Raw genomic sequence first — 12,850 nt, 5'->3', positions numbered from 1 at the left:
AGGAGTTCTAATATCTGTACCGACCCCTCACTAATAACCTTCTTATGGGCCCAAGTATGTCCATCCCACCAGACTACCCCTGCTCTCCCTGTTCACCCCGCCGCATCGGTAAATACTGTTATTCCTGTCACTGGATTCTCCTGTCTCATAAGGTGTTTTTCCAACTGCAACGGGGAAGAAAACAGGCGGTGGGGAGGATAATGACAACTCAATTGTCCCTGATAATTTGCTAGGGCAACAGCAAAACAGTGTCATACATCAACAGATGTGTAATCATCGTTTTTGAAAATGGCAACAAAATCTGATGCGGATCATTTCCTGTCATTACGGATACTCTTTTCCGCGCTTGCACTATTAGCATGGCTATTGCTTCAATTCTGGAAGTTACCATACACACATTTTTATACGGTGGAAATATCCATTCCAAACCGACTAGGGGGTCTTTATCCCTTGTATCCCACTGAAATAATAGCGCTTCCAATACTGCATCTAGGCTAAAGACTGCTACCACAAAGGGTAAGTTTTCCCGATATCTCCCGGAATAACCCTCCCCCACCTTCTGTCCTATTCGTTGTAATGCTTGCTTCTGTAGAACCGACAGTTGTCGTTTATCTCCAGGGGCTCTCCCCCCTTCTAATAAGGGAAGAAGAGGAATTATATCCTGATTAGTGATGCCACAAAGGGGGCGAAGCCATTGCAGTTCACCTAGCAGTTTCTGTGCATCATACAGTGTGCGAACATGAGGAGAGATTTTCAACTGCTGGGGGCGTACGGTGCAGTCAGTGATCCGAAGTCCCAAATACAAAAAAGGGGCTTCAGTCTGAACCTTTTCTGGGGCCACAAACAGACCAGCTTCTGCTAACGTGGAGGTGATCTGTGTTATAATCATGGGTTCAAAAGCTACGGGTGCCGCAAATAAAAGATCATCCATGTAATGATATATTTTCCACTGGGGATATTTCACTCGGATTGGGCGTATTGCCCATGCAACGAAGAGCTGGCAGATGGTAGGGGAATTTTTCATTCCTTGGGGCAAAACCTTCCACTGATACCGTACGGAGGGTGCTTCACGATTTACCATCGGAATAGAGAAAGCAAAGCGCTCTCTGTCTCTCGGGTGTAATGGAATAGTAAAATAACAATCCTTCAGGTCAATGATTAGTAATGGCCACCCCGATGGGAGCATGGATGGGGCAGGTAAACCGGGCTGTAAAGCACCCATGTCGACCATAATAGCATTAATGGCACGCAGATCTTGGAGCAAACGCCATTTTCCTGATTTCTTTAGGATAGTAAATACAGGTGTATTCCATGGACTAACTGAGGGTTCTAGATGGTCAAGACGTACTTGCTCCTCTACTAGTTTTGTTAATGCGGCAAGTTTTTCTGTTGGCAGCGGCCACTGAGCAACCCAAATCGGCTCATCGGATTTCCATTCCAATGCCAGGGTTGGCCGCTCCTCAGTGGCCGCTAGTAGAAAGGGGGGGAGCTGATCACCACCCCCCATTGACTCCAGCAATCCCTCCCCAACAGCCAAATAGTTGTATCAACAAGGTAAGGGCGGACTGACCCCTTCAATGCATTATCAGCAGCGTCAATAATGTCAATAAAAAATTCACTTAGCATGGGCTCACGCTGTCCGCCAATGCCCTGAAGAGGTGTGGTTACCGGTCGAAGTGGCCATGTAACTGGCCAACCCTGCAGGGGCAACACCGTCACATCTGCCCCAGTATCGATAAGGACCTGATGCTCGAAAGAATCACCATCTGGGCCCTTAAACTGAACTAATCTAGTGGGACGATCTTGTCCCACTGACAAAACAAATGCCGTTGTTAGTGGTGTTGGGTCTACCTGACTGGACGACCCGAAGTCCCCAGTTCCTCTTATCTGGGATGACTTCACAGGAACATTCGCACGAAAGGGTATTAATTGTGCAATTTTGGTTCCGGCCATTATTGTAATAGGCGGGCATATAGCTCGTACCATAATCCCAATGTTCCTTCTATAATCAGCATCAATTAGCCCTGGAAGCACAAAAAGCCCCTGTAAGGAGGCGGATGATCTACCTATTAACAATGCGCTTAACCCATGCCCCAACGGTCCAGATGCCACCGATGGAACGAGCGTCACCCTATCATTCTCTAGGGAGACGTCGGCGGCGGTGGCCAAATCAACTCCGGCACTGCCGGAAGTTGCCCCGCGGAGGCTGTCCAAGCAGCCAGCGTATTGTTTGTCCTCATGCCCTGCCGGCTGGCGCTCCGCAAGGCGTTTCCCGACCCCGACAAAGGGGTCCCATCTTTTTTAAACTGGGAGTGACACTCAGTAGCTTTATGACCAAATTTTTCACATCGATTACATGTCCCAGGAAATGGGGAGGGAAGTGCATTGTTTTGTGGCTGACCTCTTTTCTTGGGGCAATCCCATTTTAAATGACCCATCTTTCCACACTGATAACACGCCCCCTCCCTTCCTCTACGCCAATTCGACTTGGAGGTATCCAAGGCTACCGCCAAGGCGCGTGCATGAATCTTTGCCTTCTCCTCCTCCTCCACCAAAGGAGCACGAGTGCAGGCTTCAAATCATGTCGACTAGGGAGGCCGATTTTGGTAAGGTCACCAAAATCTTCTTACACGTGGGGTTAGCATTTTGAAGGGCTAAATCTACCCCCAATGCTGATCTGGCGTCTGGTGTTAAATTAGGGGCCCTATCCAATGCCGTCCTCAGGTGGTCCAAAAAAAGGGCAAAAGATTCGCCCGCTCCCTGTGTGACCTTTAAATAAGGGGGTGAAGGGGTGCCCAAATCAGGGAGCTCTTTGAATACCTCCAATGCTAGAAGTTGAGACTGTTGTAATATTTGGGGTACCAATCGCACCTGTAGCTGAGGCTCTTCAAATTGCCCCTGTCCCAACAACATGTCTATATTTGCTACATTGAGAGGGTCATCCTGGGGTCTATCTAAATTAAGCACTGCCACGTGCTCAGCCTTCTTTCTCCATGAATCCTTCCATAATAATCTCTGTGTGGGTGTTAACAACATATCTGCAAATTTCTGGGCGTCAAAGGGACACATCGCTTGCCCCGAGAATATTTGTTCTAATAACCCTTGTACATACGGATTTTTCAAGCCGTACGCCACAATAGCTTTTTGAGCCTCCCTCATCAATTTCCAGTCTAACAGGACCCAACATTTAACCACCTCCCTTGATACCGATACCGGGAAAGTAGCCGGCATGGCATCCAAAAATTCCCCTTCAATTATAGCATCCTTTATCAATCCATGCCAGCGCTTAATTGGGTCAGGAGATCCCGCTCCCCCCCCCATCCCTCCAAATCACCCCCGTCCCCCGTTCTTCTTGCCCTCGTCCAATTGAAGAACACGTAGGTGGCGGAGGTTTCACTTTTGGTTGAACCGGTTGCGTAGCGGGGGCATAAATTTTGCAATATTCTTCCTCTGCTGTCGGTCGCAACTCTCCCTCGGGAGTGAGGTGCTCTGTACAACCATAATACCCACACAACCTACAAATATGGGGCAAACGTGAGGGGTCAGGTATGCCGTGCTCTTGAAGCTGTTGTAGCAGATGCGATCGTGACGATCCTTGCAGTCTGTTTTCCTTTCTATCCAGCTCATCCATCATCTGTTGGGCTGCAATACCTTCCTTATATAACCACCGAATTATCTGGTCCTGCGTCAAGTTATCAAACTCTCCAGTTTTAGGCAAGTCAGTAATCCGAACGTGTCGGGGAGGGGCTGGTGGCACAACCGCGGGCGGCAATCCTGACCCCCCTTGTAACGGGTTCTTTGGATTGCCCGATGACGATTCCCCTGACACTGGCTGATCCACGGCCATCGGTTCGCCATGATCTGAGTCGTCATCCTCCAAGGGCAACGGTACCTCACTGGGGTCCAACGGCGCCAAAGAAATCATAGGCGTTGTTTTACCAAAAAAGTCTTTCGCTCCTACCGTGAAGGCCCCTTTCGCTGATGATTCTAATGCCTTGCGTAATGCAATACGCGCCCCTGCCTGAGCCGCTGCGGTGGTAACGGCTCGATGAACAGTCCGCCAGATAGGGCTCAAGGCAGCAGCTTCTTTATTTCCGACCCCCACAAAGTCCCACAGGTCTTCCCCCACTGTTTTCCACACCGAGGAGTCAAACACATTCTTTGCATTAACCAGGAAACCCCGTCGCTTTCCCCACCGAAGCAATTTTTGCAGAGCTTCTGGGGAAAATTTTTCTCCCTGGTTATTAAGCAGATTGCTTAAGACCTTAAACACGGCCTGCTCATCTGCTGATGCTGCTGCTCCCATTATGAGAGATATTCCCCGCCGCTCACCTTTCAGTGGGAGCTCCCCCGCCTCTTGGGCGTCCCGGTCCCTCACCTGAACGGAGGACACCGGCAGCGGTGGTCCCTGCTATTTCTTCCTCTGTCCGTGGTACCAAATTCACAGAATTCTATCACGTCGGGGTCACCATTTGTTGCTGCTAGCAGGCTGGCTCACAGGACAACTGAAACAGTTGCTGGTAAAAAGCACTTTATTTCCCTTCCCACAGCAATATATATACAGCACTTGTTTATTCCTTTTCTGTTGTTTATCACCCAATGTTCTCATCATTCTTATCTTTGGGTTCCATTATCTTGTGGTAGTAAAGACTCTCAGGTGCTGCTTATATCATTAGTCCTTAGTTCAGCCAAAGTTTAGTCCTCAGTCCAGCCAAAATCTTCTGGTCTTGTTCTTTATCTCTTGTTACCCGCAGCCCCGCCTCTTGTACTGTTCCTTTCCATTACTTGGCACACATTTCTAAAACATGGGATACTCAGCATTTCCCACAAATAGTGTCTCACTATATTTTACCCTCCTTTTGTATACCCATTCATTATGTCCCAGCATTAGTCATTCATTGTTGCAGAAGATCTATATCCAGAAGAATAAAGTTTAAATGAGTTAGCTCTTATCCTCTGGACAGACCAGGATCCTACATGAAGAATTTTAACTAGCAAAACTTTTCCCCAGCTCCCTCTGTTTCCTCCAGCCCTGCTACCTGATTCTGAAAGTGTGAAGTGATTGCTCCTGCATCCCCCTATATCTGCTCCCATTGTGCAGGCGGGGAGGGGAAGGAGGAAACCAAAGGGGGAAATAGGTCCCATTTCAGCAAAGCACTTCAGCTCAAACTTAATTTTAAGCACATGCCTAAAGTTAAGCATGTGAGTAGTTCCACTAAAGTCAAAGGAATACTCAAATGCTTCAAGGAAAGCATGGGCTGAAGTGCTTTGCTCAACTGGGACCAAAGTGGTTTGTTCTCACTCGTGAGAAATATCACAAATGAAACTGCACAGAACGTGACAGCTATGAGTCTCACTATTTATTATCAAACATAAGTAAGAGAGGAAGGCTGGTCCAATGGTTAGGGCACCAGCCTGGGACTCAGGATACACACAGCTTCAGCTCACAGCTTCAATTCCCTGCTGTGACATGGGCTTTCTGGGTGACCTTGGAGGAGTCATGAAGTCTCTCTCTGGGCCTTGGGTCACCATCTCCAAGTTGGGGGTATTAACACTGTCCTATGGCACAGGGTGTTGTGAGGATAAATGCCATTCCAATTGTGAAGTGCTCAGATATGGTGCGGGCGGGAGGGGGGACACATAATAACTGAGAACATATGTAGTATTCAGCATCCTCCACCATTCTGAACTTACGATGACATCTGAGCTTAAGTGGAAGTAAAAGAGTAGCTTGAATCTCTCTCTCACAGGATATTTACCACTTCTCTTACTGATCTCAAAACTCATCTTTGGGAAGATGTAGAAGGAATTTTTCCCTCTTGGGTGAATTTTCCATGATGCCTACCATGTGCTAAAAAGTTACTTTTGTTTCTCATAACTCACCATTTCCCTGACGACAGTATGGGGTCTGTCTTCGTGTTTTCAGAGAAAGGTGTTTATGTGCTCTCACCACTGTCTAGATGTACATAAAAGCATTTTCCCCCCATTATCTTAGTAATTAGCTTGGTTACAAATCCAATTGTCCTTTGGAAAGCCTGTTTTACAGTGAGAAACTGAAGAAGTTCAGGGTATGTCTACCCAGCAAAAAACCAAAAAACAAAACCAAAAAAACCCACCACCTGTGGTGGCAAGTCTCAGAGCTTGGGACAACTGACTCGGGCTCTAGCTTACAGGCTCACATTACAGGGCTAAGAATAGCAGCGTAGACATTTGGTTTGGGCAGAAGCACAGGCTCTGTAACCTAGAGAGGGGGAAGGGTCTCAGAGCCTGGGCTGCAATCCAATCCCAGATGTCTTCATTGCTATTTTTAGCCCTTCGAGCCTGAATCAGTTGACCCAAGCTCTGAGACTCATTGCGGTGGGTCTTTTTTTCCCCTTTTTTTAATTTCAGTTTAGACATACCCTCAGTCTAGTTGACTTAACAAGAGAAAGTTAAGAGGGGATTGATAAGGGTTTGTAAGTACCTCCATGACGAGAAGATTTCTGACAGTAGAAGGCTCTTTATCCCCCCCCAAAACAGGCACACTGGTATCTAGTGGTTGAAAGCTACAGCTAGACAAATTCAGATTAGAAATAAAACACACATTTTTAACTCTGAGGATAATTAGTAGAGCTGGTTTACTGCATCACACAATTTACCTAGTGGTATGGTAGATTCCCCATCAATTGCAGTCTTTAACTGAAGATTGAATATCGTTATAAGATGTGCCCTGGCTCAACCGTCTTGTTGCAGGAACCACTGTGTAAAATTCTACAGCCTGTGTTATGCATAAAGCGAGACTGGTTCCTTTTGGCTTAAATAGCTAGGACTTTTTGCCTTGATGTTCCTCTGCAGCACCTATTATTTTTAAGCCCAAGCATTTTCAAGATTTTTAATTTTATTATCTGCTTATTTTAATCTTTTCCAGATCATTTGATAGGCTCCTCAATCTTTGTCATTTTAGCAGTGCAGTTTTCTAATTTATAGCCTTAAATTTTAACAGACGGATGCAACTCTGGCCTGATCTGTGGTGTTCTCACATGGATTACTACAAACAACATAGGAGTCCCTGGAGAGCTCTCTGAGGTCAAGTCAGCAGCAGCCATTACTGATTTCTGTATGTTCAGAGGGGAGCTCATAGTCTTGTGGAAATAAATTATTTTCTGTCTCGGAGTCTTGTTTTTCGTTTCTTCCTTTGCTGGCAAAGTCTCTGGTCTTCCTTAGGGACATGTAAATGAAACATCTTGGAGGTCTGGAGGTGTTTTGTTTTTTTTTAAAAGCATAAATGAAGAAGTGTGAAGTGAGTCCCTGACAGCACATCTCTTGACATGTCAGGGGCCCCTTTATCCCCCCTACAGTCCTGCCCCCAGAAAAACAGATTTTTGAATGTGAATCAAAAGACACAATAACAGCTGCAGTTAAGTTACTCTACTGTATAGACAGATGTTAACAATGAATTCAGTGGAGCAAACCTATTTAAAAAGTTGTGGTGTTGGGGATGGGGGACCAGGAGTGAAAAATCATTAGTCTTACAGTCACATTCAGTAGGACATAAAAGTTGGGGTGGGTGTGAGTGGGGGGGAGATGCAAGGAAATATGTTCCCCAGTCTCCCCTAGAAGTTCCCCCTTTGCATTAATGGCATTATTTCCACTATTTAGAATCTAGATCAGTGCAATGGGATACTCGCAGAGAGCTCTTTGACATTCTCTTGCACTGCTTTAAAATATTTTGTAGTATTTACAGTGTTGACCAAACTGAGTCAGTGTCCCATAATGCTCTATGGCTTGACCAAGTTTTACTGTAGTGGAGCTATTGTAATCTTTGTGTAACCTCTGTTCTGTGTATGTGGGGAATCTGTCAGGGGGTAAGACACAGTTGCGGTTTGTGAAAGTAGCACATCATAATGTTCCTATTACACCTCTGGCGTTTAGAGCAGTGACGAAGCTCCTCCGCTCCTGTCTGTTTCTGGCAAGTCTTTCAATGGTTCCCCAGCTGTGCCCCAGGTTTTTCAGCTCGGCTTCCACAGCTCTACACCATGTTGTTTTTGGGCGGCCTTGTTTTCGCTTGCCTTCAGGTGTCCATCTTATTGCTACTCTGGTGATGGAATGAGTTTCCATCCAAAGCACATGACAGATACATCTCCAACGCCTCCTGGCAATGATGGTGCTCAGATCCTCTTGGCTGCACAGTGTCAATAGATTTTGGTTTGAAATTGTTCTGGGACAAAAGATATGGAGGATTTTTCTGAGGCAGGTTGTATGGAATGTAGACAGTTTGGACATGTCATACTTTCTCATCCCCCAGCATTCTGCACTATAAAGTAGTGTTGAAAGTATGCACCTCTGAAAAATCTTGAGTTTGGTTTTGGTGTTGTATTTTGATGATCTCCAGACTGTATTTAAGCTCCTGAATATGTTCCTGGCTTTATTGATTTTGTTCCCGATGTCCTGGCTTGTTCCACCATCCTAGCTGCAAAGTATGTGAATGTTTCCACTTTGGTGACAACATAATCCTCTATCTGTACTAGTGATGGTAAGGCAATACACCAGGCACAAGATAATTGTTTTTGACTGAATTTGATATAAAATGCCTGTCTTGCAAAACATGTGTGGAGAAAGTCTGTAAGGTCTGTGTTAGCCAATATCGCGTACAATATTAATATTATACACAAATATCAATATTGTATATCGTATTGGGGGCAATCGTGTTAGTCTGTATCCATAAAAAAACAAGGAGTCCAGTGGTGCCTTAAAGACTAACAGTATTTAATATTGTATATAATATTACATCTGTTATTATAACTATAAATTGTGTTCATCTAAGCTCCTCTCAGGATGCTTTTTACTTATGTTAAGCTGTTTAACCATAGGGAAAAGTGAAGCGTTGTAATTTCAGTGTTAGTTACAGACATACCAAAAAGACCAGATAAGATAAATGATCTTGTTGATGCTTAACCCACACGCACTCTGTGCCAAGCTCCCTCGAGAAGATGTCTCTAAGTTTGCTGACTTCTGAGATGTCATATTCAAAACAAGATAAGACACATAACATTGCTGTGTAAATCTTGGGTAATTCATGTAGCCTCCTATTTTGTTGTAAACAACTAGGATATGTAAACAGGTGATTTTTGCAATCACTTTGAAACTGAAGTGAAGATGCAAATCTGCTCCCCAGACAGTGACCTTTACCTTTCTGTGGTGTTCTGTCTTGAATGACTAATAAAACTGATTGATCCTGGGTTAACCGATGTCTCATCAATAAAATGTGACTAACAGCAGTTTAGGCCTTATCTGCCATTTTCACATGGATGGCAGGAAATTTCAGCATCTAAAGATGCCTCTGCTCTCTCCCCCCCCCCACTTAAAATCCTGTATATCTTTTCCTGAGGCAACATAAAGACCCTACCACAGAAAGTTTTGTGACTATACCTTGATACAAGAAGTCATGCCTACTTCTTATTGCTTCAGGTAGTAGTTCTAATGACAAACTAAATAGTAACGGACACATTGAGCATCTCTGCTTGTTCCTCAAGCAACTTGTTCGTGCTACAGCCTCTGGCCAACTATAGATTATGGATGTAAATTTTTGATAATTAGAACATATTAAACATGGGTGTGTGTTATAGAGTGTATAGAGACATTTCACACTATCAAACACTTTTTCTGACTCAAATGCTATAGATGCTACAGTTCCATCTTCTGTCTTGGTTCCCATCACTTATGCAGCAATTGCCTCAGTTTATCAGAAGCTGACCTCTGTGGGAAAGTCTAACCTAGTCCTTATCACTTAAATTTCTAGAGGGAGATTTTCAGTTAGGTGTCTAAATCCCATGAAAAGTCTTATTTAGCTTGTTAAAGAAGCATTTTCATAACAATCAGAGTTTAATAATGAAACTGGTTAATAATGCTGACACAAGGAAGACTTTCTTGAGCTTCTAGATAAAAGACAATAAATTCTTCTTATTCTACAATAAAAAGAAAAGGAGTACTTGTGGCACCTTAGAGACTAACAAATTTATTTGAGCAGAAGCTTTTGTGGGCTACAGCTCACCTCATCGGATGCTCACAAAAGCTTATGCCCAAATAAATTTGTTAGTCTCTAAGGTGCCACAAGTACTCCTTTTCTTTTTGCGAATACAGACCAACACGGCTGCTACTCTGAAACCTATTTTACAGTGTGACAGACCCAGACTGGTTGGGTGCAGGAGTTTGGTAGAAGGAAAACACACTGGATGAATAAAAACAATGAAGAGTCCTTGTGGCACCATAGACACTAACAAATTTATTTGGGCATAAGCTTTCATGGGCTGAAACCCACTTCATCAGATGCATGGAGTGAAAAAATACAGTAAGCAGCGCACGCGCACACACATCCCACATGAAAAGATGGGCGTTGCCTTACCAAGTATGGGGGGTCAGTGCTAACGAGGCCAATTCAGTTAAGGTGGAAGTGGCCTGTTCTCAACAGTTGACAAGAAGGGGTGAATATCAAGAGAGGGAAAATTGCTTTTGTAGTGCTAACAAGGCCAATACAATCAAGGTGGATGTCAGCCATTTCCAATAGTTGACAAGAAGGTGTGAGTATCAGCAGAGGAAAAATTACTTTTTGTAGTGACCTATACACTCTCAGTGTTTATTCAGGCCCAATTTGATGGTGTCCTGTTTGCAAATTAATTCTAGTTCTGCAGTTTTTGGATGAAGTCTGTTTTTGAAGTTTTTTTGGTTGAAGAATTGCCACTTTTAAGACTGATATTGAGTGTCCAGGGAGACTGAAGTGCTCTCCTACTGGTTTTTGAATGTTACAATTCTTGATGTCTGATTTGTGTCCATTTATTCTTTTGCATAGAGACTGTCCGGTTTGGCCAATGTACATGGCAGAATGGCATTGCTGGCACATGATGGCATATATCACATTGGTAGATGTGCAGGTGAACGAGCCCCTGATGGTGTGGCTGATGTGGCTAGGTCCAATGATGGTGTCCCTTGAATAGATATATGGACAGAATTGGCAATGGGGTTTGTTGCAGGGGTTAGTTCCTGGGTTAGTGTTTTTGTTGTGTGGTGTGTAGTTGCTGGTGAGTATTTGCTTTAGGTTGGGGGGGCTGTCTGTAAGCAAGGACTGGCCTGTCTTCCAAGGTCTGTGAGAGTTAGGGATCATCCTTCAGGATAAGTTGTAGATCCTTGATGATGCGTTGGAGAGGTTTTAGTTGGGGGCTGAAGGTGATGGCTACTGGCGTTCTTTTACTGTTTTTGTTGAGCCTGTTCTGTAGTGGGTGACTTCTGGGTACCCTTCCTGCTCTGCCAATCTGTTTCTTTACTTCACCAGGTGGGTTTTTTAGTTTTAAGAATGCTTGATAGAGATCCTGTAGGTGTTTGTCTCTGTCTGAGGGGTTGGAGCAAATGCGGTTGTATCATAGAGCTTGGCTATAGACAATGGATCATGTGGTGTGGTCTGGATGAAAGCTGGAGGCATGTAGGTAAGTATAGCAGTCAGAAGGTTTCTGGTATAGGGTGGTGGTTATGTGACCATCGTTTATTAGCACCGTAGTGTCCAGGAAGTGGATCTCTTGTGTGGACTGGTCCAGGCTGAGGTTGATGGTGGGATGGAAATTGTTGAAATCATGGTGGAATTCCTCAAGGTCTTCTTTTCCATGGGTCCAGATGATGAAGATGTCATCAATGTAGCGCAAGTAGAGTAGGGGCATTAGGGGACGAGAGCTGAGGAAGCGTTGTTCTAAGTCAGCCATAAAAATGTTGGCATACAGTGAGGCCATGCGCATACCCATAGCAGTGCCGCTGACTAGTTTTCAGTTTCCTGAGTGACCAGGGCAGGGGCTACCCCAGAGTAGTCAGGAAGGTGCTGGAAGCAATTAAGTCAGGCAGACTCCATAAGACACCTGAAACCAATTAACTGATTAGAAGCAATCAAGGGAAACAGGCTAATCAGATCACTTGAAGCCCATTTAGAACCGTCTGGGACTAGTTTAAAAGGAAGCCCCTTCAGAGATGCCGGCTGGCAGGAGCTGGGAATAGGAAGGTGTGTTGTGGGAAGACTGGGAGAAAGACAGTACGCAGTAAAAGAGCTGGGAGAATACACATGGTCAGGTACCATGGAGGGTGCTAGGAGGGCTGTTTGGGGAAGTAGCCCAGGGATGGGCTATAGCTCCGGTAGTATAGGAAAACTACCTGTTTCCACTGCCAGTTAGGGTCCCTGTGTGCTGGAACCTGGAGAAGAGGGCAGACCTGGGTCTCTCCCCCCGCCCCAAACTCTCCCTGAGAAGGAAGACGGGGACTAAAAGTTCTTACACCAAACCCGTTGACTGGCCGATGATGAAGGCAACTCGATAAGCTGTAACCCTTGCCTCTAGGAGGGGAGAGAGGCTACACTGAGTGTCACAGTAAACCTCTGAGGCAAACCCTAACCGCCTAGAAGCGCAGGACCCCCAGAGACAAAGCCGGTGCTCTGCCATAACAGCAAAACATCACTATTCATAATTTGGTTAAATGAACCCAGTAATTAAGGGGAAATGATTTCATTATATTCCATATATAGTTCTTCTGAGAAGTCATCCTCTTCAATTAATATTTCCATTCTAACTTTTAATAATCACTAATATCTTCCTAGCAGAAAAAATTAAAATTATTTTTCTCTATTTCAAAAGGTTTTGGAAGCTTCAAAGCAGGAATGAAGATATTAAAGAGATACTTCTCTCCTGCGTGTCTCAGAGATAAAACAGAGTTTTATAGTTGACAAATTCCACATTAGTGTTTCAATACTGTAGGACCCACTAATTCCAACCCAAGGCCCTAATCCATTCAATAGATAAACAGGTGTATAAAGTAACCCACCTGAGTGGTCCTATTGAAGTGG

The 12,850-nt window shown here is 44.7% G+C and overlaps 1 long non-coding RNA gene across 1 annotated transcript in view; it reads right to left on the bottom strand.

The window, feature by feature from the left end:
* Positions 1 to 8,327, bottom strand: part of LOC122457797 — a 28,478-nt gene extending 20,151 nt beyond the window's left edge. The window contains exon 1 of the long non-coding RNA XR_006277471.1: positions 7,878 to 8,327. This is a non-coding gene — a long non-coding RNA (uncharacterized LOC122457797). The remainder of the gene's footprint in view (positions 1 to 7,877) is intronic.
* Positions 8,328 to 12,850: the final 4,523 nt, after the last annotated feature.

Source organism: Dermochelys coriacea, chromosome 1, assembly GCF_009764565.3.
Source record: "Dermochelys coriacea isolate rDerCor1 chromosome 1, rDerCor1.pri.v4, whole genome shotgun sequence".
Taxonomy (NCBI): Eukaryota; Metazoa; Chordata; order Testudines; family Dermochelyidae; genus Dermochelys; species Dermochelys coriacea.
Note: the sequence above shows the minus strand (reverse complement) of the source record. Positions and strands in the feature narration are given on the sequence as shown.